General features: G+C 36.0%; 1 long non-coding RNA gene across 1 annotated transcript; it reads right to left on the bottom strand.

Annotated features, from left to right (window-relative positions):
- Positions 1-903: 903 nt before the first annotated feature.
- Positions 904-9,401, bottom strand: LOC123236396. The gene is made up of 3 exons (XR_006505422.1): positions 9,325-9,401; positions 8,890-8,941; positions 904-966 (listed from the first exon to the last, which is right to left on the bottom strand). It is a non-coding gene; the product is annotated as an uncharacterized LOC123236396 (long non-coding RNA).
- Between the last annotated feature and the right edge of the window lie 14,268 nt (positions 9,402-23,669).

Raw genomic sequence — 23,669 nt, 5'->3', positions numbered from 1 at the left:
AACATCTTTATGCTTTTCTAAGCTTACTTCTGCATTCTCAGGATTATCTCTAATTTCTGTTGGAGAAGCTGATTTCTCTGCTTTCTCTTCTAGGGTTAGGCTGGTTGTAACCCTGCAGTTAGTACTGAGTGGAGGAGGAGGAGAAGGTGTGAGCTGAGCCCTAGTCAGCTCATCAGAGTCAGGGGAAGTTGGGTAAGGTGGGGAAGGAATAAGCGGAGTGTCAGGAAGCCTATCCGCACTAAGAGACTCTGAGTAATATGGTGGAGGGATAGAGTCAGCAGGAAAGAATGAAAGTGGAGTGGTTAGTTTAGGTAGAGGATCAGTAAGCCTAAGTGTGGAAGCAGTAATCAAAATGGGAGCATCAGCCTTTGAAGGCTGGAGCTCAGGAGATGATTCCAGGAGAAGGTCAAGCTGAGAGTCTACTTAATTCTGGGAAGGAAAAGAAGTCATCAGAGGGATGGGTGGAGCAAGATAGATCGAATTCAGGTTAGAAGGAAAGTCTAACAGAGAGGCAGGTTGGGACAAAGAATCTTGAATGGTTTCTGCCTCTAATGCTGTCCAAATGATCTTCCAAGTTAGCCAAACTGATGGCATGACTTTAAGTCCCTTTTTTTGTGCTTTTCTTAAAGTCTGTCCAATTTGGTCCCACTGTCGTACATTGAGTACTCCTACTTCTGGGAACTCAGGAAAACATTGCAAAATTACCTTAACTAATGCCTGAAGTTTAGCTTCTGTTACTCTATATCCTTGTCTCTGTTCTAAATATTTTATCGATCGTATGTAACCAGTGTGAGAAGAAAGTTTCTGACCCATTTTCTAGTAGTCAGCGACTCACCCAAAGGCCACTTGAGGTCTGTTGACCGTCCCAAGCCCTGCACTGCAATCTTCCTCTCTGGTGCCAATCCACATCCAGCGGCTCCACGAAGATTCCTAGTGCGGAGGATACTCAGAAAGAGGAATCAAGGACTGAGAGAAAATGGGTTACGAGTAAAGGACTAATGGAAAGAGAACATAAGGAGAGAATAAAGACAAGCAGACAAAGAAAATTCTGACATAAGGTAGTCAGACAGTGAGTAAGCTCTGGTGGACAAGAGCTTCCATGGTTAGGAGCTCTGATGGTCAAGAACTTCCATGGTTCAGAGCTTCCCTCTCAGCTGCCATATAGCTACTTTTATTGGGATTACAACAGTACTGGGGGAAGGGGAGAGCCAAGTGGTCTGATACATTAACATTATGAGGTAATCATTACCAGATACAAACTGCAGGATTCTAAGACAATACCCAGATCAGGAGTTCAATATGGCCTAAGGCATCTACAGTTGTTTGATACATATGTTAATTGATTATTTTAGGTAAAATAAGGAGATTGACCAGTCTTCCAGAGTGTAGCCTTAGGGAAGGGCTAAGAATCTGGCAAGGTTAAGGTTACAGAAATCAATCAAAAGCAATACAACAGACAGTTTTTTGAGCACTCTTAAAATAATATCAAGATTAATGTATACCAGGATTGCTATAGGGTGACTGCAGGCATGACCACAGAGAGAGCTCTATGTGCCCTTTTTGGCACATGTGCCATAGGTTCACCATCACTGCTATATATCAGAAATTGGCAAAGAAATTCCCTATAGCAATGCAAATCAACACTTTCTCAGTCTTGCTTTTTTTTTTTTTTTTTTTTTTTTTTAAAGGAGGCTAGGAGACCCTTCTGGACAAAGATCTGGCTTTATTGTGGCAGAGAAATCACAGGGCCAGACATTGCCAGTTGAAAACCTCAGACCCCAAGTTGCAAAACACAACCACTTTTATAGTTCTGTATCTGTCCCCTCCGCAAGAGGTTTCCAAGAGGTCTCCAGGATCATTTCTGGATCTCCAGGTCTCCATGACCTTTGGTCCCTGTAACTTCTTACATGAACTGATTTGATATAAAGTACATTATAAAATGGATTCACATGTTTAAGATTAATATAATAGCTTACTTATGATTAATATGATAACATACACTTAAAATTTACTTTAACAATACACACACTTAAAATTATAATTTAGTTATTAAACTGCAACTATATTCTTAATCCAGTTACATACACAGACTCTTGTCTGCTACTAAATTCTTACTACAAATCACACAGTTACAAGGTATCAGACTAAAAGGATTCTTAAACTAATATGAGCAAGGAGTTGCTTAATTAAATTTCTTTCTTCCAGTCTTAGGAAAATTGCCTTGTACCCCTGGGAGGTTAGGTAAACTTGTCCAAGGTTACAAAGCCAGTTTGTGTCTGAGACAGGACTTGAATTCAGGCCTTTCTGGTTTTAAGGTCAGCTATTGCTTCTGAGAAAGTCAGTATTTAAATAAATAGGTACATAAAAGATGTATAAAGTAGATACAGGGTAACTTGAGAGAAGCTTCTAATGGGAGGGACCAAACACTAAGCTAAGTCCTAAGGATATAAATACAAAAATGGAGGGGATGAGGAGGAATGGGGACACATATACTGTTGGTGGAACATTGAATGGATCCAGTCATTTTGGAGATGGATCTGGTGTTGTGCCGAGGGAATCATGAAGCCATGTGTGCCTTTTTTTCTCAGTATTACCACTAAATGGGTTTGCTTCCTAGGGTGACTGGGCAAAAAAGAGGGAAACTTATATGTTCTAATATATTTATAGTGGCTCTTTTTGTGGTGAAAAGAAGTTGGGGATGAAGAGGATATCCAAAAGTTGGGGAATGACTGAATGAGTTGTGGCATATGACTATGATGAAATGCTGCTGTGATGTAGGAAAAGATGAGCAGGCTAATTTTAAGACAGCATAGAAAGACCTATATGAAGTTGTGATGAGTGAATTGAACAGAACCAGAAGAATATGGTATATAGCAACAGAAATATTGTTTGAAGAATGACTTGTGTATATCTGCTTCCAGAGAAAGAACTGATGGATGGAGATAGGTAGGGCCTGGTTTTAAATCTACATATATACATACTCTTATTAATAATGCCTTCTCTGATGAGAGGAAGGGGGAGAAAAAAGGAGTTACCTTGGAGTTTTGGTATAACAAACAAATAGATTAATAAATTTAAATTTAAAAATGAATATATATATTACACACAAAAAGAAATGGTTCTTACCCTCAGAGAGCTTACATATGGGAAATGACATGCATTCATGTAAGTATAAAATATATAAAGTAAATACAACTTAATTTTGGTGGGGGAAACAGTGAAACACTCTCACCAAGAAGCAAAATCCAGGCCACACTAAGACTTGTGAAAATGAAGTGTCAGGACAAAGTAATCTCGATCTGTAAAATGGCTGACTGAACCCATCTAGATATCTAACATTAGCACCAATCAAATGTTTGTTTATTGACTAATTGATTATTTGACAAATGTTTCCATTGGGAAAACTACTCAATGACTACCCCAGAGAAGTTTTCCTTAGTCATTGGGGATCCATTGCCCAAATGCAAATATTGGTCGACTTCCAGACTCCAAAGACCTATTCTGGGGATGGTTAGGCAGTCTGTTTGATAGAAGCAGAACTTTTGTCTAGGATGAGCCCTACCAGTAGCAGTGCCAGGCACTTAACTTTGTGACCTTAGAGAATTACTTCCTCTTTTACCCTGAGGTACTCATTTGTAAAGTGGGAAGGGTTAGTAACAATCAATGAGCTCCTAAGAGTTGGCCTCCAAGATCCCTTTCAATTCTAAATCAATAATCCCATAAGCCCCTTCAAAGTCTTCAGCCACTTCTTCCTTAATATACTCCTGTATCTATCCCAAAGAAATCCAGCAACTTGGAAACGCACAGCCCAAACTAAAGTCACCAACCAGGCATAGTGTAGTGTGGAGGGATTATGTTTATCATGTCATGATTGGCATAATGGGTAGATTGCTGGAGCTGGGGTCAGAACATCCCCAGATTTTGCCTCTGGTACTAGCTATGTATCCTCAAGCAAATCATTTAATATCTGGGTGTCCTGTGACTTATGTACTAAATCCTAGTTGTAATCTGTGTGGGTTCCTATACCAAGAACTCCCACTAAGAGAGTTGAAATATCTTCTAAGTTTTGTTACTATTTCAACTAATTATCTAAAATATCCATTTGTATCTTGTTTAATGAGAAGCTAGGTGGCACATGTATAAAGTGCCAGGCTTGGAGTCAGGAAGATGAGTTCAAATCTAGCCTTGGTCTTACTATCTTTGTTAATTGGGAAAAGTCATTTAATCCTGTTTGTCTCAGTTTCCTGAGTTGAAGAAAGAAATGGCTAACCATCCCAATATCTTTGCCAATAAAACCCCAGATGGGGATTATGAATTGTTGGACATAACTGAAATGACTCCTCTACAACAAGAATTTATTAGATCTAAAGAGTAAATTCAATAGTGTCATTATTCTCATATTGACCTAGCATTCATTATCAATTGTCTCACCAATTTTTTAGATCTTTTTTCTTTCAGCTAAATATGAAAAAAAAATTTTTCAATTAAAAAAAAAATTTATAGTTTTATTTTATTTTTAATTATTTTTTTATTTTTTAGAAAAATTTTCCATGGTTACATGATTTATGTTCTTACTTTCCCCTTCACCCCTCCAAATCCCCCCCTCCCATAGCCAATGTGCATTTCCACTGGTTTTAACATGTGTCATCTATCAAGACCTATTTCCATATTATTGATAGTTGCATTGGTGTGGTCCTTTTGAGAAGGGAGGATCAGTGGAATAGACTTGGGGTAAGTGACAGTGTATGATAAACCCAAAGAGCCCAACTTTGGGGACAAAAATCCACTATTTGACAAAAACTGCTGGGAAAATTGGAAAACAATATGGGAGAGATTAGGTTTAGATCAACATCTCACACCCTACACTAAGATAAATTCAGAATGGGTGAAAGACTTGAATATAAAGAGGGAAACTATAAATAAATTAAGTGAACATAGAATCATATATTTATAGTGTTATTTATGTAAGTCCTGTGTGTGTTTTGATAGGTTCAATCCCAGATACTTAAGATTTTCCCCGTATATTATATAAAACTTTAGTCACAACCATGGCACATCCCTAGAAGAGGTTGGGGATCCTGAAGAGCACCTGCCACAACCAATCCAAAGATCCTGAAATATACCAAGGCAGTAAGCAGTGTTTCCATGTTTTAACATATAACATAAATGCAAATGTGTATAGACACAGCCAACACCAATCATTTATTGAATTTGTTATCCCAAAGGGAGAATGGCAAAGGTCAATAATCTAAAAAGGTCCAAAAATATTTTACATAATTCATAATCGATGGACAGATTATTAAATGTCCAGGATTCCTTTCTGTTGTAGTGTTCATTTTCATCCAATCTAGAGACCTAGAGAAATTCCCAAAGAATCAGCCCTTTGCCTCCTTCAGGAAGGAGCTGATAGAAGTTGCTCTGGAAACCAGGATGTCTCTTTGGGATGAGAACCCAAAAGTATTCTAATCTCCTAATTGATTTTAACAAATATAAACAACTCTCCCTTATGCATGAATTGTCCCACTATCCCTCAGTGATTACCCAAGTGCAACCTAATTTTAAAGGATTGCTATAAATTTTATTTCTATGGAGCAGCAGCGTTCAACTTTGACATCCCATTCATGGCTCTTGGAATAAACTTGACTTTAAAAGTAATGCAAACATCACAGATAACTCAGAACCTATAGCTTTAGGGCAAAGTTCACTCCAGCCTAGGAGTTCTTGAATTTTTGAGGGGACCAGAGTCTCCTTTAGAAGGCTGTGAAGCCTATCCACCCCTTCTCAGGACAGTGTTTTTAAGTGCAGAGAATAAAATAGGATTACAAAGAAAGCCAATTCTACTGAAATACAGTTAACAAAATATCTTTTAAAGCAAGCGTACAGGTCTCAGGTTAAGAATCGTTGCCAAAAGATATATACTTACTGTCTTAAATGAGATTAAAAAAATTTACAAAGGAAACATTAATTGCAAAGTGAGGTCCATTAGGTAACTTCCAACTATGACTTAGTAAATGTCAGAGACTAGATCTGAACCCAGGTGCTCCTGATTCCAATTCCTGGACACTATCCATTATGGCACATTGCCTTCCTAAAAAAGAAGATAGTGAGGAGAATTATACTTACTGGCCCAGAAAACTACGTATTGGGGAGTAGTGAGAAATAAATCAATTCCTCTTACGTCTCCTTATTTCCCCAGGAGAGGGTTAATTTCTGGTCAGGAGTAACTCCTTGATAATTTTTTTTTTAAATTAGAGCAGATGAAACCTTTGTTTTGGCATTTACAAATCCTTTGTTGTTGTCTTTAACAAAGTGTCCTGAAGACCACTCAGTTAAGCTCATCTGGATGAAGTTCACAGGTTAATACCTGCTCAGTCAATGATTGCTAAAAAGGTAATATCTGAGCTACACTGGCAGACCTCACCTTTAAAAGGGGGGAAGAGGGATGGAGAAATCCAGAGATAGGAAAAATATGGAGAGGAGAAAGACTATACACATAGACTGAGACTCATTTCCCTAAACAGGAAGCCTCCATATCTGCTAGATCCCCCTAGAGAACCACATGGTTCCAAAAACAGACATTAGAATAATCTTATCATTTCTGTGGGATATCAGTTTACATAGATATTTGACTTTAAGATAAGTACTGCAGGAATTACTATGCCCATTTTATAGATAAAGCAAATGAGGTTTCAGAGGTGCCTTGACCATGATCAAACACCTAAATCAGAGGCTAAACTTGAACTCAGGTCTTCCTGAATCCTACTCTGGCACATTCTCTACTACACAACAGAGCCTTCCTAATTCAAAGAGTTTGAAAACTGGGCTGATTGGAGAATAGATTACATATTCGGCAGTAGCAGGAAATAAAGTTTGACAGGAAAGGTAGAACCAGATACAGAAGGATTTTAAAACCAAGCAGGGTGGTACAGCTAGGTGGCTCAGGGGATAAAGCAACAGGAATGGAGATGGGAGCACATGGATTCAAATCTGGCCTCAGCCAATTCCCAGATGTGTGACCCTGGGCAAGTCTAAGTCTACAATTAAGTAAATGTCAGAGGTTACACCTAAACCCAGGTGTGTTCCTAGCTCTAGCCCTTACTGCTCTTTTGACTTGGAACCAATACATAGTATTGATTCTAAGGCAGAAGGCAAGGGTTTAAAAAAAAAATTAGAAAAAGAAAACTATGATAAAGAAGAGCCATTCTATTGCTTCTTTTTATGTGTCTAGCTTCTTCTACCCAAAACATATACCCCTCCCAAACTTCCCATTTACAATTTTTTCATTAAATCTATCTTTTTTTTTGGATACAACAGACACTTCTCAACAAGTGCTCAAAGAAATCCCCTTATAAAGTACAGTTCTGGGGGGGAAAAAAACACATTTTTACTATTACCCAAAACAAGGCATGTACCCTTTAACTTCAATAGTGCAGCATTACTATGGGCCACTATATTTGAACGGTGTTGTTGTCTCTAATTGCTGACTGCTTACACTGTTGCAATCTTTACATATATCATTTTTTTCTACTCCATCTTCTTCACTTCATACCATCACGTGTTTCCCCATGTTTCTCTGAATTCATTATTTTGACATTTCATATTTTTCATTTCCTTTAATTTTAAGTTAAAATTCTATTAATTAATTAATGTTCTCATTCCTTTATTATTCATATTCTACCATTTATTCTTCATTCGTTGTGCACACACTTTATTTTCATGTTTTTGGTTGTCACAAATGATGATGTTATGATCATTTTTTTACACATAGGCTTTTTCTTTTTTTTTTCTTTTTTTTTTTAAAACCCTTACCTTCTTTCTTGGAGTCAATACTGTGTATTGGTAATGGTAGGCAATGGGGGTCAAGTGACTTGCCCAGGGTCACACAGCTGGGAAGTGTCTGAGGCCAGATTTGAACCTAGGACTCCCATCTCTAGGCCTGGCTCTCAATCCACTGAGCTACCCAGCTGCTCCCTAGGTTTTTTCTTAGTAGCAATAACCTCCATAGTATATACTCCCAGTATTGGCATCTGCATCAAATGGTATGAAAAATTGTGTTACTTTTCTTGCATGATTCCAACTTTTAGTTTATTTGATCTACAATTCCACCAGCAGGGAATTATTGTTCATTTCTTCCCATAGCTCCTGCAAAAATGTTTCCCAAAATCTTTTGCCATCCTTCGTAGCTTAATGGATATATAAGGTGGTACCACAAGGTTGTTTTAATTTGCATTTGTCTATTTATTTAGATGTTCTGTAAGCATCTCACTCATTCTGACTCCTCTGGTCCCTATCCCAGCGATCAATCACAAATGAATTAAAGTTTAGGATTAAACTGATGTCTAGGATTTCTGCAAAACAGAGAATAGAAAGATAGTCAATATATACATGAATCAGTAGTGGAATGAATATTTATTTCCTTCTGTCGTGGTTCAACTCTTTATGAACTCATCTGAGGTTTTCGTGACAAAAGATACTGGAGGGATTTGCCATTTTCTTCTCCATCTCATTTCACAGCTGAGAAAACTAACAGGGTGAAGTGACTTGGCCAGGGTCACACAGTTAGGAAGTACCTGAGACCAGATTTCAACTCAGGAAGATAAGTCTTATTGACCCAGGCCCAGTACTATATCCACTGTGCTACTTAGGTGCCTCTACACAGACAAAATGCTAAACACAAAACATTCATATCTGGTAAAAACAAATTTCTAAGAAGATTTAGTAACAACTTATAAAAATTGTTCCAATCTTCTGGATGACTGATCCCTGAACCCCATCAGAACATAAAGTTTGTACAAATCCTCATTAGATATTTTACATTTCATGTCAGTTCTGCATGATCCAAACAAATCCCCTCTCCTGTCAAAACAATCAGACATGAGCCAGTCTTACTGTTGCTGGTCTGCTTCTCTGCTTCAGAAAACTCCCCTTCCTTTTTCGTATCCTGAGGAAAAGATATCATTTCCCCCCCAAACAATAAATTGGATTATGCCTTCAAAGTAATATGGAACCCAACGAGATTAAATAAAAGATGGATGAAATTGAGAAATAAAATTATTCAGCAATTATGATCATGATCTTAAAGAAGAGAAAAGCAAAGCTGAAAAGAGATACGGTTGCAAGGAAAGGAATGCTGAAAAGGCATTCTGAAAAATTCAGAACAAATAGGAACTTGGGGATTCATCATTATTATATTTATAACTGTTAAATCCCTGAAATAGAGCACCAAAGCCCCAAAACTTGAGCTTAGCTAGCAATAAGCAATATGACTAGATTTTCATCTAGGACAGAATTATTCCTCTACTAGGTAGAAGTATATGTACATACCATGCTTTTTCTTCTTTTCTTTTCTTCTCTCTTTCCTTTTTTTAAAAAAATCAAACAGAAGAATACTTGGAATCCCTCCAAAATCTCAGGGTCAGTACAGTATCTCAACATCTTTCGATCTTTTAAAAGTGTGTTTCATATAAGTAAAACATTAATGTTTTGTGTCAATAAGGTGCTATGAGTTTCCAGTTAACCAAAAAGACTTTTTTGTTTATTGTTCTGTTCAGTTGTGGGTTTTGTTTTTTTTTTTTTTTTTTTTGGTGTTTAATTATTGCTTACCTGCAGAGTTAACCTTCACTTGAATCTTCAATTTGTTTTAGAAGCTAAGAGAAGTAGACCATAGTGGATAAAATGCTGGCCTCAAAGTTAGGAAGACCAGGGTTCAAATACTTCTGCCACAGACTAGATTTGTGACCTCTGGCAAGTCTTAATTTCTCAAAAACTCCAGGAAACACCCTAAGATTGTAAATTGCAGACCGGGTTCTGATCTTCATTGGCAGCTGGTTTCCTCATTGAAAGTAGAAAATTCACTATGTCAATTAAATCACAGTAATTTTTTTAAAAATTAAGAATAAAGAGCAAAAGAAAATGAGTGGACAATGAAATAAGCAAATTTATTTTTTAAATAGTCTCAGTCTTTAGAAATATAAAAGAACAAAATATGTAAGCACATATCCCCTTACCTTATCCCCACCCAAGTTAAGCAACATGTCTTTATGCCTCGATTTTAAGGAAAATAAAAGTAAATAATAAGAAATCACAAATTATTCAAATATATCATTTGAAATTTTGACATTTCATTTTAGATAAGGTTTTACAATGGTATCTCCAACTATTTTATTTAATTGTCAGAGAAAATGAATTTTAATTCTCTAAAACTAAAAATTTGAATATGTATTAAATAACATAAAAGTGTATGTCACAAAACAGAACTAACAATGATAGAGTATTACTATTGCAAAAAGGTTGGGAATCACTACTGGAGATATTGAAAGTGATCATCTTTTTCAGACTTTGTGATAGAGAAAAAACTCATAACCTTTTGGGAAAAAATTGTGTTAACTATTGAAGAACAATGAAATATATTTAACAGAGGTGATATTTAGTACTAGTTAATTCTCTAATAGTAGTAACAATAATTCATTGCATACAAAATATATTATATGCATTACAAAATGCATTCATAGATCACGAATTGCTCACTTAAGGGAGACAGCTAAATGGTTCAAAGGCTGGAGTGCTTGGCCTACAGTCAGGAAGACCCAAGATTAAATCCAAACCCAGTTATTTACTAGCTGTGTGACTCTGAGCAATTCACTTAATCTTTCTTTTATTACCTGATAAAAAAGATCCACTAACTCCACTGGAAAAGGAGATGGTAAACCACTCCAGTATCTTGGCCAACAAAACTTCATAGATATCTATGGTCCAGGGGATGACAAAGAATCAGACACAATTGAATGACTGAACAAAAATAAGCTCACTTATGATAAATCCTTTCTTGAAAATCTTGGGAGGAAAAGATAGACATGAAAGACTCCATCTGAAATCAGTTCCCCTCTAAAACTACTTTAAGTGCAATAAAAGATACAAATGAAATTAAAGCAAAACAAGATTAATGGAAAGACTTTATAACAAGGTAGACTTTATGAGAAATGACAAAGGACCATAATATCAGCAATCCATCCACTCTGATCTATTTGGGAAGACTAAGAGGAAAAAGAATAATAATACTAAAAGACTCTTACACTACCATCCTTTATATCACAGGTCCTCAATTCAATCTAATACAAACTATTCCAAGACAGTTCTGAGATGAAAGAGTATTAACTATGCTATTGACTTTTTTTTTTTTTTTTTTTTTTTTTTTTTTTTTTTTTGGTTTTTAAACCCTTAACTTCTGTGTATTAGCTCATAGGTGGAAGAGTGGTAAGGGTGGGCAACGGGGGTCAAGTGACTTGCCCAGGGTCACACAGCTGGGAAGTGTCTGAGGCCGGATTTGAACCTAGGACCTCCCGTCTCTAGGCCTGGCTCTCAATCCACTGAGCTACCCAGCTGCCCTATGCTATTGACTTTTGCACCATCTATTTGGCTATTCAGAAAGGGAAGAAAAACTGCCAAATTTATGACTCTTAAATTACTATTCTGCTCCAGGCCATATACTATTGCCCAAACCACCACTAACACTACTCTGAAGGGCATTTGCAGCAGTTAACCATAACAACTACAAAGACAAATTTAGTTCAGAAGAAACAAGAGAAAGAACTTTCAAAGATATTTCTATTGGACAAACTAAAGGAATTAGCAAAAATCAAAACAACTCTGAGGTATCACCTCACACCTAGCAGATTGGCTAAAATGAAAGAAGGGGAAAGTAATGAATGCTGGAGGGGATGTGGCAAAATTGGGACATTAATGCATTGCTGGTGGAGTTGTGAACTGATCCAACCATTCTGGCTGGCAATTTGGAACTATGCGCAAAGGGCTATAAAAAAATGCCTGCCCTTTGATCCAGCCATACCATTGTTGGGTTTGTACCCCAAAGAGGTCATAAATAAACAGACTTGTATGAAAATATTTATAGCTGCATTTTTTGTGGTGGCAAAAAACTGGAAAAGGAGGACATGTCCTTCTATTGGGGAATGGCTGGACAAATTGTGGTATATGCTGGTGATGGAATACTATTGCACTCAAAGGAATAATAAACTGGAGGAATTCCATGTGAACTGGAAAGACCTCCAGGAACTGATGCAGAGCGAAAGGAGCAGAACCAGAAGAACACTGTACACAGAGACTGATACACTGTGGTAAAATTGAATGTAATGGACTTCTATACCAACAGCAATGCAATAACACAAGACAGCTCTGAGGGATTTATGGTAAAGAACGCTACCCACATTCAGAGGAAGAACTACAGGAGAGGAAACATATAAGAAAAACAACTGCTTGAACACATGGGTTGGGGTGGACATGATTGGGGATATGGACTCGAAACTACCACACCAAGGCAACTAACAACAATATGGAAATAGGTTTTGATCAAGGACACATGATAAAACCAGTAGAAATGTGCGTCGGCCATGGGTGGGGAAAATGCAGGGGGTGAAGGGGAAAGTAGGAGCATGAATCATGTAACCATGTTAAAAATGAATATTAATAAATGTTTTTAAAAAAAGAAATTAGCAAAAATAAGAAAATTACTTAGACAATCATCAAATACTATTGGGTAAGGGAACCCCAAGATATAATTCCAAGAAGAGAGAATAATGAGATAGCAATTTCAAGTAGAACATCAAAAAAGAGAATGAGCTGGCCATTAGGGTTTCAAGAGTCAGAGATTTGACAGTATCGTACCTTAAACTATTAAATCCCTGAAACAGAGCACCAAAGCCCCAAAACTTGAATTTAGCTAGTAACAAGCAATATGCCTATATTTTCATCTGGGAGAGAATTATTCCTCTACTGGTAGATAAGTATACATTCATAATACTATGCTTTTTCTTCCTTTTTTTTAATCAAACAGAAGAGAACTGGAATCTTTCCAAAATATCAGGGATCCCTAAAAATAAAAATCAAGGAAGGAATAAAGGTAATGCTAAAGAGTTTAATGAGATAGTTAAGGGGGGAAAAACTGGGAGGAAAATAAATATCTTAGAAAAAAGTTGGAAAACCTCTCCAAAGTTGCTGATATCCTGAAAAAGAAAAAAAAAGAATCTATTTGAAAAGTCAATAATTCGAGAGTCAATAATTCAAGATTAATTGGAAGAATATGTGATATACCTAGGGTAAAAAAAAAACTCAACTGGAAATCAGGATAAGATGAGGTCATTTCATTTAAAAATCTTTTAACTTTCTTAAAAGCATGATGAAGCTGAAAGAAGAAAATTACATACCAACTTTCAAGAGTCCATTAATAAATTACCCTCAGACCATTAACACTTGATACAAATTAAAACATAATCCATGTGCTACCCTCTAAAATAAACCCCTTATTTAATATTACCCAGAGAAGTTACTATCAAACTCCATTGCTTCTGTAGCAAAACAAAAATACTAGAAGCAAACAGAAAAAAATTAAAAAATAATAAATCAGTCAGAATTACTTAAGATTATACAATACAAAAAAAGAAAAGGAATAAATATAATCTCTCAAGGGGTAAAATTAAAAGGTCTATACCATGAATAATTTATTCTGCAAAACTAAATGCAATTATATGAGTGGGGGAATGGTAATGGATCTTTAATTGAATTTATGAAATATAAGAACTTAAGAAAACAAGAGTTGAGTAGAATCTTTGAAATACAAATAAATCAGAAAACAGAAATGTAGAAAAATAAGTAAGTTTGTGGGCTTAATGAACAAATGTCTATACTTTGAAAGGAGAAATTATACTATCTTCTCTTCAGAAACCTACTTTAAAACAGTTACAAAAGAAAATGATATTGGTCTCTACCATAAAGTTTAATGAAGGAGCAGAGAAAACTTAGGACCAAAGTATATAGTAATTAATAATGATTATATTTATACAATGCTAAGTTTTGCAAACTACTTTAAAATATTAACTTGTTTTATTCTCACAATAATCCAGAAGGCAGGTGTTTTTATTATCATAATTTCTACAGATGAGGAAACTGAGGCAAACAGAAATTAAGTGATTTTCCCAGCCTCAGGCAGCTAGTAAATGTTTGAGGCTGGATTTAAACTCACATCTTCCTTGACCCCAAATCTAACATTCCAGATGAAGAGAATGACTCTAAAATATTTACAAGAAAAATTTCAAGGCTAAAATTGCTAAGGTACAAGTTCAATTAAAATTCCTGGAAGAGGTGAAAGAAGAGTTAAAATTATTTTTATAAAAGAAGTGAAAGCACTTGAGAAAAATAGGAAAAAGAAATAAGAGCTATGGAAGAAATAATTTGGAAGGAATTAATAGTTTAAGCCAGGGGATATAAAGCCTTAATCAAGCAACAAACTTTCTAAAAATTAGAATAGGCCATACAAAAATCAATAACTCTATGAGACAATAAAAAATATTAAAACAAAGTCAAATGTTTAAGAAAATGTAATTATCTCATAGCAATAATAATTGACCTAGGAAAGAGATGGAGGAGGCAGCTAGTTGGCTTAGTGGATAGAAAGTCAGGCCTAGAGATGGGAAGTCCTGGGTTCAAATTTGACCCCAGAAGTATCTACTTGTGTGACCTTCAGCAAGTCATTTTATTACCTATTGTTAACCTTTACTGCTTTTCTGCCTTGGAAATAATACTTAGAATTGATTCTAAGACAGAAGGTAAAAGGAGAGAGAGAGAGAGAGAGAGAGAGAGAGAGAGAGAGAGAGAGAGAAAGGGAGAGAGAAAGAAAGGGAAAGGGGGAGGGGAGAGAGGAGAGGAGAGGAGAGGAGAGGAGAGGAAGGAAGGAAGGAAGGAAGGAAGGAAGGAAGGAAGGAAGGAAGGAAGGAAGGAAGGAAAGACTTGCCCAGATAATTTAGAACCAGAAGGCAAAGTAGAAATGGAATGAATCTACCAATCACCTCCTAAAATCTCAAAATAAAAATTTCCAGGAACATTGTAGCCAAAATCAAGAGCACTCAAATTGAGGGAAAGTGGAATTTTATTGGACTAGAGGACTTTAAAACAATTATCAAGAAAACATCAGAGCTGCATAGAAACTTTGAAATGTAAACAGTAATCAAGAGAAACATAAAAAAGAAACATAAACAAGTAATCATGCTTTTCTTATATTTTAATGATCTTTAAAGAAAAATGGACCTGGAAAGAAAGAGGAGTACATTGAGATGAGAGAAAGAAAGAAAGGATAAGGAAAATTATCTCAGATAATTTGGATTTACAAGTGGAAGACTATACAAAGAAGGAGGAAAGAAAGGATCAGATGACATTTGAACTTCAGTCTAATCTTAACTAGACCAAAAAGAGAAGAATGCATTCCCACACCCACCATCAGGCACAGAAATTAATTTCATTCAACAGGGAAACAGGTGGGAAATGGAAAGAGAAGAGGAGAAACAAGGCAGAGAGCTTGGATCAAGGAAAGAGATGAGAGAAGAAGAACTGGGGAAAAAATTTGGAAGGACTTGTATAAACTAACATAAAATTAAATGAGCAACATCAGAATAAAAAAATATAATGATCACAATAATTTAAAGGAGAAAAAAAAAGATAGAATTTCAATCAATAGAATGGCTAATTATGACTTCAATGAACTGTTTGCCTCTGAGCAGAGAGATGGTAAATATTAGATGTTATAGACAAGGTAAGTATACCTTGTCAGATCTGTCCAACATTGAGTTGTCTTTGGGTTTTTTTGTTTGTTTTTTTGTTTTGTTTTGTTTTGCTTAGCTATGCTTCTTTGCTGCAAAAGAGGGTTCTATTTGGGGAAAAGGTTGGTAGGTTATTGTCCTTTGTACTTAAAGCAGGCTAAAATGACATCAGTAAGTTGGGGTCAATTCACAGTGTGTTCATCTGTGGCTGACCAGACCAATATGAGCTCAGAAGGCTGGATCAATGGTCAGATAAATAGCCATATGAATATTTGTGATAGTTATCTGTAAATTTGCATGTTTCCTGTTTCTTTTGAGTTACTGCAATTCTGCTTTGTTCCTAGAGCACAACACCTTTTTTGATGTAGGCACATTATGCTGGATGGTCCTATGCCAGTCTCTGCTGTGCCTCAGGATCGATACCAAAGTTCTTCAGAAAGACCTTTAGAGATTTGTATCACTTCTGACCTCCACGTGAGTGTTTGCCTTATGGGAGTTCTTTGTAAAATAGTGTTTTAGGCAAATGAGCATTTGTCATTTGAACAATGTGGTCAGCCCATGAGAGTTGTGGGAGAAAGGTGGAATCACTGGAAACTAATTACAGGGGCAGTTAGGTGCCTTAGCTTAGCATTGTGCCAGGCCAATTGCTTAGCCCTTACTGCTCTTCTGCCTTGGAATCAATCTACTGTATCGGTTCTAAGACAGAATATAAAGATTTTAAAAAGAAAAATAAAAGAAAGTGAGTCGCGTGATTATAACAATATATATATGAAAAATCATGAATAAAACATTTGTTCAAAAAATAGTTTTCAAACAAATATAGGGAATATGATCAAGCTTACCAAATTTCACCGTGGTGTTTTAAATTAAAGGGTCACATAATCCAGCACATTTCTAAGCCAATAAATATCCAATTCAACATTAATCGTGCCAGGAGAATTCATAGGAAGGCAACATGGTTTAATAGAAACTACATTGTGTTTGGAGTCAAAGGATGTAGGTTCCACTCTTGGCTCTAATGGATACCATCTTTTTTTTTCCTTTGGCCCAGTCACTCCCGAGCCTCAATTTCTTATTTCTAAAATGAGAAAGTGGGACTACTGGATCTCTACAATCCCTTTGTGCTTTAAATAGTATCTGATTTAATGGATAGAATAGGGACCTACCCTATGATTTCTATGGTCTAGGGGAACTCATGAATGAGGAAACTGTCTCCATTAAAGCAGGTCAATACTTTCTCTGAAATTTAGAATCTTGAGAGAATTGCCTAGAGCAATGAGAGGGTAAGTGACTTGCCCAGGGTCATACTGCCAGTGTAGTTTATAAGTGAGACTTGAAACTAGCTCTTTCTGGTTCTGAAGCCAGTTCCCCATCCACCACATCACACTGCCTGTCATATTTGAAGTCAATTGAAACTTCAGATAAGCATTTTTCATGCTTTATAAGAATAAATTCCACAATTATCTATTGACAAATATGACAATTTCAACTAACTCAGCAATGATATTAATATGAAGTTAATGTATTACCCTCATCCTTATTGTGATTTGCTAAACAAATAAAACTGCTTTTTTACTCAAGTAAACACATTCACCAAGGGAAAAAACTAATGTGTAGTAACAATGAGTCAGATATGGGTGTGTATGAAAACAGCCAGTCATTTAAAAGCAAAATGGGTGGGGTAGAGAAAACCTAAAATGATTGGCCGCTTGCTCTCCTCCCTAAGGCATCACCTACCTGAACCAAAATTATATAATCAAACTTGTTAGACATGATTGATTTTTTGGAGTTTTATGTTTATTTCCTCATCCACAAGCCAAACTAATTTCTTTGTTCTCCTATTATCATCCCCTTCAAAGAAAAGCATCTCTTGAGCACACCCTTGTGACTGAAAGCTGAAAGCTACGTGCATTTTCAGGGGATTCCAGGGATTTGCCAACCACCAATAAGATTCTTATTAACCATGTATCTAGAGAAACCAATCGGAATCCACTTGGAGTAAAGTCACTTGGGATTCTATTAATAATCTAAAACTCTGGAAAAGAATTGCATAGGCAGAAAAATATTTGAAAACAAAATTGGGCACAGTAAACAAAAGGTTTCCTTTGTCCTAATACAACAAGAATATGCAAGAAGGATACAGTGTACTTTTATTCATTAGATTCAGGCTCTATCTACTTATCAATATGCCAAAATACATCTGGTCAGCTGAGCAGAACATGGTGATTCCCTGGATCTTCAGAAAACCACCAAATTGAAAGTGTCCTGACTCTACCCCTTTTTATGCCTTTGGTGATCAGGTAGCTACAACAAGAAAAGCAGGAGCCAATCAGGTCCCAGGAATTACTTTGTTACCTTTCAGGAAAAAAAAAAAAAAAAAACTAATCCCTGTTGTGGGAAAAGGAGGAACTGAGGTTATATTGCAGAACATCCTTACACATGCGCCATATATCAAAGATCTCCATTGAAATTCTACACAAGTAGGTAGGAGCTGTGGATAGAGCACTACTAGCCTGGAGTCAAGTTCAAATCCAATCGCAGACACTTACTAGTTGTATAAACCCTGGGAAAGTCACTTAACCTCCATCTACCCCAGTTTCCTCTACAGTAAAGCAGGGATAATAAAAGCACTTACCCCTCATGGTTGTTGCAAGAATCAAATGAGATAATACTTGTAAAGCCCCCTTCACAGTGTCTGGCACATGGTAGGTCTTTAATAAATGCTGTTTCTTTCCTTCTTATTCTAGAGAGGCTGTAATGAGCCAGAATGAGGAAGATGCTTAAAACTCGGTGAATCTCTTTAGTTTCTAAGATTTTTAAATAAATTAGGAAATTCTAATTCTATTTTTTAAGTGTGCAGATATGAGATTTTCTAAGTGACAGACCATTTTCAGCAATGAAAGCCTAGTTTTTTTAAATATCTTGTTGATTGCAATGTCCTCACAGAAAACAGAAATAAATCGTAAATACACAGAAAGCAAACAAGTAAGCTAAAACACCACTTGTCTGCCCCATGAAGTGGAAGTCCAACTCTTCCCTTAATATTTGTGGCATATTATTATTGTGTGACACCTGGCATTATGACACAAGAACTGAATAAAGGCACCAGTGTTTGTCTATATATTGAATTTTAGTAATATATATTTTTTCTTTTTAGATAGAAATAGAAATTCCATTATTTTCTTCCCACACTTTAATATAGGCATTTCCAGTTCTGGATATATTTATCTAAAGGTGAAATATGAAAACCTTGTCAAGGAGGTGTCAGGAATATTTTTCATTTCATGTTTTAATTGATTTCCATCTATATTGATGTCTCACTGAGAAGCTCAGCCTATCTTCATGAAAAATCAACTGACCTCTTTTTTTCTTATATGCTTATTCATGGTAAACTCTAGAAATTATTTCCTTTTACATTGACTAGAAGGTCTGGGGAGGTATGCTAAAAATGGGGTATAGAGAGTGAAAAAGGTAGGGAACCTTTCTCCTTATGTATTTTCTTATGAGCTCTGCTCCCCCAACACTCCATTCATATCTGTAAGAGGTACGCAATTTCCTTTTCTTCTCATTTTCTGTGGTCATTTTATATTCAGCTCAAGCATCCATTTTAACTTATTATAATAATAAGTTCATAGCCCAGTCTTTTGGAATCAGATGTTGGATAGGGAAAGGGAATGACTGGAGATTGTAAAACCAATTAGAAGCTATAGCAACAGTCAGGGTTTTAGGTGATGAGAGAGCCTGAATCTAATTTCTTTGAAACATTTTCAATTTCTCCAGCAGTTCTTCTGCAGTAGCTAACTCTTCTCCAACTAGTTTTTCAGATTTATCAAACACTGAGTCATAGAATTCACTTGTTTCTGATTTCATCCTTACCTAACTTTCCTACCCCAGTCTATTGCACTGACACGCACACACAAACACAAACACACACACATTACCTAATCTAGTGTGTGTAGATCAGTACAATAGACTAGGTAACACATGTGTGTATTTATGTTCATATCCATGTATATACATATATATATGTGTGTGTGTGTGTGTGTGTGTGCATTTATATAATTTTTTTTGTTCAGCCTTTTCAGTGGCATCTGACTTTTTGTAACCTTGTTTGGGGTTTTCTTGGCAAAGAAACTGGAGTGGTTTACCATTTTCTTCTTCTACACATTTTACAAATGAGGAAACTGAGGAAAACAAGATTAAGTGACTTGCCCAGGGTCACACAGCAAGTGTCTAAGGCCAGATTCCTGACTATAGGCCAGCAGTGGATACACTGAGATATAATGTGGATACACTGAGCCACTTAGCTGCTCCATATGTGTATGTGTATGTGTGTGTGTGTGTATATATATATATATATATTTTTTTTTTTAAGAAATATTAAAGGAAAAACCCTGCTTAAGTACTCAAGCGTCTACCTGGAGGGGTGAGGAAGGAGCTGGTCCGCACATCCATAACTGGGGTGGAAGAAGGGAACTAACTTCACCCCCTCCAGGCAGAGGTTCTTGGAAAAATAATAATCAGTCAAAGGATGAGTACAAGCTCTGGCCTAGCTTGCCAGAAGACATCAATCTTGTTGGGGATAGTTCAGAATGAAATGAAAAGTAAATATCCTATTCAGGAGTCCCACAAATTGCTTCATGTTCTGATGTTTACCTCTACCTCCCAAGAAAGTATAACAATAGTTAATATGCCTCTTACTGAAGTTCTGTGTCAATGTATTTTTTGGGCTATTTTTGTATATGAATTATAAAATGAGTACCTCCTTTCTCTTCTTCCTCCCCTTTGGGGAAAACTCACACTTACAACTTGCATGACTTTGACATATTGATTTCTCTGGGCTTAATTCTTCTCAGCAATAAAACAAGGCTCAATGATTAGAAGGTCCCTTGCAGTTCTATCGATGATCCTATTAATAATGTCTTCCTTCACCACTCAAATTTTCCTTTGGCTCAAATTCCTTACTCTCCTTTTACTTCTTCCTTCCTCAAAATTTAATCTCTGTTCCAACACCTCTCCAAATCTCTTTCTTCATAATTTCCTATCTTCTGTCCATGTCTTTCTCCAGCCTCTTCTCCTACATCAAACTCTCAATAAAGTGAAAAGGTAACATTATTCATAACATTTCTGTGCTTCCCTTCTTTGATTCATGGCTAAAACCAAAACTTGTATTTACAGCCTGGTATTTTCAAGGTCTCCACAATCCAACTCTGACTTACTCTCCAACCTTATTCTCTACTACTCATGATCTCAACATACCACTCAAACTATACTAATTAGATGTTTGTTTTTTGTTTTTAATTCAACACTCCATTCTTCTGTATCTTCATGTTTGCATGGGTAGTTGGCTAAGCTACACTCCCTCTTCATTTCCGCCAATGAGAATCCTTAATTTTCCCCTCAAGGCCCAATTTAGGTCCCCTCTCCCTCATGATTTTTTCCCCCAGTTCCTCCAATTTTTAAAGCTATCTCTTTAAACTACCTTGTATTGTAGTGGATTGATATAATAAATGAGGTGATCCACACATACTAGTTAAAGTCCATAACAGCTTAGTGTTCAATAGACCCAAAGATCCAAGCTTTGGGAGAAAAGACTCACAATTTGGCAAAAAACTGCTGAGAAAATGAAAAACAGTATGACAGAAACTAGGTACAAACCAACATCTCACACAACACATACATAGATAGATGTATACTTGACCTAGAAATAGAGTGACACCATAAACAAATCCAAGGAATGTGTAAAAGTTTACCTGTAAGACTTATGGACAAAGAAAGGATTTGTGACCAAACAAGATATAGAGTACATTACGAAAAAATTAAATGAATAATTTTGATTACATTAAATTAAAAGGAATTTGTACAAACAAAGCCAATGAAACCAAGATGAGAAGGGAAACAACAAATTGGGGGAAATGTTATAACAAGTGTCTTTGGCAAATGCCTCATTTCTTAAATATATAAAGAAATGAGTTAAATTTATAAGAATGCACATAAAATATTTACAAGAATACAAAGCATTCCCCAACTGAAAAATTATCAAAGGAAATGAATAGGCAGTTCTCAGAGGAAGAAACTAAAATTGTCCATAGTCATTTGAAAAAATGCTCTAAATCACTACTGATTAGAGAAATGCAAATTAGAACAACTCTTAGATACCATCTCATATCTATCAAATTGGTTAACAGACCAAAAGGAAAATGATGAATGTTGAAGGGGATGTGGGAAAATTGAGACACTAGTACACTGCTGGTGTAACTGTGAACTTATACAACCATTCTGGAAAGAAATATGGAACCACATTCAAAGGGCCACAAAATTATACATACCTTTCACCCAGCAACATTACTGGGTCTATATCACAAAGAGATCAGAGATAACGGGGAAAGAACCTCTCTGCACCAAAACATTTTTGGCAGCTTTTTTTGTAGTGACAAAAAATTGGAAACTGAGGGACTGTCCATCACTTGGGGAATAGTGAGCAAGCTATGGCACGGAGCTATAGTGGAATACTTTTGCACTATGAGAAATGAACAGAATGAATTCAGAAAAACCTGGAAAGACTTACATGAACTGATGCAAAGTGAAGTAGGCAGAACCAGGAAAACTATGTATATAATAACAGAAATATTATACAATGATCAATGGTGAAGGACTAAAGCATTAACAACAAAGCAAGTTTCCAAGACAAATACAAGGGACTCATGATGAAAATGCCATCCACAGCCAAAGAAGGAACTGTTGGAATCTGATTGCAGATCAAAGCGTGCCATCTTCCACTTTATTTCCTTCATGAAATTTTTATTGTATGTATGATATGTCTTCTATCATAACATGTGCAATATAGAAATATATATTGCTTTAAAATACTGGTATAACTTATATCAGATTATTTACTGGTTAAAGGAGAGTGGGGCAAGGAGGACGAAAATAGGAATCCTAAATGTCAGAAAACAATTGTCAAAAATTGTTTCTACGTGTAGCTGAAAAAATAATTTTTTTAAAAATTACCATGTATTATTACACACACACATTATAATATAAGTTATTTGAAAGTAACAACTGATATGTTTTGCCCAAGTTATGATGCCTTGCATATAGAAAGTGCTTTATTAAAGTTGCAAATATTTCTACCTTACTTCAATTTCTTTCTTCTTTATGTCTATATTCTGGAATCCATGCTCCTCTCTCTTACAGGCATTTACTTTTTTACCTTGTTTTTTCCTAGATTTTTTCTCTTTATGATAAGGTTTATCATTATTTATATGATGTGCCAAAAGTTCTGTCAAACTTGCAAATTAAAGAATTGTTGGTGACAAATCCACCAAGTCCTATCTTTGTTCACTGTTCTACAATATAAAAGTATAAAATACAAAAAAAAGAGGATTTTGTGATCCAGCTAGATACTTCTTCATAGCAAGTTATAGAATAAAATATTCCCTAAAAATTCCTCAAAATTTACAAAGCACTTTCATTATTTTATATGATAACCATAATTACTCTCTGAGGCAGACAGCACAAGTATAATTATCCCCATTTTATATAGAGATGAAGTGATTTACCCAAAGATACATGGACAGGGAGGGGTAAAACCAGAATTCGAATCCAGATCTTCTGACTTCAAATCTAGTGTTCTTTCCACTATAATGTACTTACATTGAGTGCATAATGCATTTTATTTCTATTACAAGTACTTCCTACAGTGGTACCAAGTATTATGCATTCTTATGGGCATCTACGAGCCTCAGTGGAAGGAGGCCCAGCATCAAGGAGACAGGAGTTCAAATCTGGCCTCCAAACACTTACTGGCTGTGTTACCCTGAGCAAGTCACTTAAGCTTTGTTTGCTTTACTTTTTCATCTGTAAAAACGAGCTGGAAAAGGAAGTGATAAATCACTCTACCTTTGCTAAGAAAACCACAAAGAATAAGATCATGAAGAGTTAAACACAACAGAAAGAACTGAACACATTGTGCATTATTAATCAGAAGCAAGGGATTTAGAATTGTTAATCTGGCAAAAGTGACCAAAAGTTCCCTCTACTCACCTACCCTCCACCTACAAAAAC

Source organism: Gracilinanus agilis, chromosome 2, assembly GCF_016433145.1.
Source record: "Gracilinanus agilis isolate LMUSP501 chromosome 2, AgileGrace, whole genome shotgun sequence".
Lineage (NCBI taxonomy): Eukaryota > Metazoa > Chordata > Mammalia > Didelphimorphia > Didelphidae > Gracilinanus > Gracilinanus agilis.
The sequence above is the reverse complement of the archived record's forward strand: the minus strand, read 5'-3'. Positions and strand labels throughout refer to the sequence as shown.